We start from the raw sequence: 2500 nt of genomic DNA on the forward strand, positions 1-2500 counted from the left end.
ATTCACGTGGGACAGTGACGCAGACAAAGTCAAAATGGATAAAGTTCTAGAGCATTTTGAGCAGTACTGTGAGCCTCGCAAGAATACAATCTACGAGAGGTATTTATTCTTTTCGCGTGGACAGGAAAGTGGGGAGCCCATTGATAAATATGCCACTGTTCTACGAAACATGGCAGATTCTTGTGAATTTCAAGATTTGAAAGATTCGTTGATACGCGACCGCATCGTGTTTGGAATCGCTGATCACAACGTGAGAGAGCGTTTGTTGCGAGTCCCAGATTTGACGCTGAATAAAGCTCTAGAACTTGCACGAGCTGCCGAAGCAACCCAAAGCCAGTTGAAACAAATGCAAAACTTGCACGAGGTTAATGCAGTAGGGAAGAAGAAAGAAAACTTCTTCCGAAAGAAACAAGAAGAGAAGAAAAAATCAGCCAACGGCAGTGCTCAGCAGATCGACTGCAAATTTTGTGGCAGGAAACATGTACCAGACAGATCAAAGTGCCCTGCATATGGCCAACAGTGCAACAAGTGTGGAAAAAGAAACCATTTTGCTGCGAAGTGTACAGGAGGAAGGCAGGTCAGTCGTAATTTACATGCCAATCAGAATTTGAATTATGTGCAAGAAGATTCAGATGGGAGTCAATTTGAAGAGTATACTATTGATGTCATAACTTATCAAGTCAGTGCTGTGGAAGAAAAGAAACACCCAAAACAGTTGTTTACATCAGTCAAAGTAAACAATGCTAAAGATGTTACATTTCAGTTGGACTGTGGAGCAACTTGTAATTTGCTATCACTAAAAGAATTCTCAAGCGTTATGGGGGATCCCAAAGATCTGTATTTGAGGAAAACATCTGCAACACTCAAGATGTACAATGGAACCACTATGACTCCACCTGGAAAGTGCACTCTCAAATGTGCCAAAGGTGAGATAAGTACAGATGCAGATTTTTTTATAACTAATGAGGATGTCAGGCCTATATTGGGTGCTGAGTTATGTCAGGAACTGAACTTAATCAAGGTTATGGCAAGTGACATTTCAGAGTCAGAAACTGTGAATGCAGTAAATGACAAGGTTCAAACTGCCCACATTGTTCTAACCAGAGATCAAATTTTGAAACAGTACAGTGATGTTTTTGAGGGATTAGGGTGCATGGATGGCCCATACCATATGGAACTCGATGAAACTGTAAAACCTGTTGTCCACCCCCCTAGGAAAGTCCCTGTAGCACTAAGAGACCGTTTAAAGGAAGAACTGGACAAATTAGTCAGAGAGAAAGTTATCACCCCCGTTACAGAACCTACAAATTGGGTGTCTAGTTTGGTTCTAGTAAACAAGCCAGAGAAGTTAAGAATTTGTATTGACCCACAAGATTTAAACAGATCCCTGCTGAGAGCCCATTATCCTCTCTTCACCATTGAGGACGTGGCCACTAGGCTATGGAAGGCTTAAGTCCTCTCAGTTTTGGATGCAAAGAATGGATTCTGGCAAGTTCAGCTACACAAACCGTTGTCACTCTTGACCAAATTTAATACACCTTTTGGCCGTTATCGCTGGCTCCGCTTACCATTTGGAATCAAAACAGCCCCAGAAGAGTACCAGCGAAGAATCCATGAAAGCCTACAAGGTCTGAAAGGTATAGAAGACATTGTAGATGACATACTCTGTGTTGGTGAGGGTGACACCTATGAAAACGCAGTTAAGGATCATGACAGAAACCTAATTGCACTCTTGGAGAGATGTCGTGAGAAGAATATCAAGTTGAATCCAAAGAAGTTACAGTTGAGAAAGCAAGAAGTGCCCTACATCGGTCATGTACTGACCCCTGATGGCCTCAAGCCGGATCCAAGTAAGGTCAAGGCAATTGTAGAAATGCCTACACCTTCAGACAAGAAGGCCGTGCAAAGGGTGCTTGGAATGATTACGTATCTTGCGAAATTTCTGCCTAACCTGTCTGATGTGACGGAGCCGTTGAGACGTTTATTAGACAAAGATGTGCAATGGCACTGGAACGATACACACGAGAAATCTTGGAAGCAAGTGAAAAAATTGATCACAAGAGAACCAGTGTTGAAGTATTTCGACCCCAGTAAAGAAGTAACATTGCAATGCGATGCATCGGAATCTGGACTGGGTGCTGTCATACTGCAAGAGGGTCAGCCTATAGCATTCTCGTCAAGAGCGCTTACCAGTACTGAAAGAAATTATGCTCAAATAGAGAAAGAGCTGCTCAGCATAGTTCACGGGTGCACACGCTTTGACCAGTACGTTTATGGTAGGCCAATTACAGTACAGACGGATCACAAGCCGCTAGAGAGCATTTTCAAGAAATCTCTGCTTTCGGCCCCCAAAAGGCTCCAAAGAATGTTATTACAGCTCCAGAGGTATCGATTGAATCTAGTGTACAAGCCTGGAAAGGAACTATTCATTGCTGATACACTCAGTCGAGCATTCCTTCCCAATAAGCCGAGTACAGAAGAGTTGAAGTCGGAGGTTTTA

Source organism: Montipora capricornis, chromosome 6, assembly GCF_036669925.1.
Source record: "Montipora capricornis isolate CH-2021 chromosome 6, ASM3666992v2, whole genome shotgun sequence".
NCBI lineage: Eukaryota > Metazoa > Cnidaria > Anthozoa > Scleractinia > Acroporidae > Montipora > Montipora capricornis.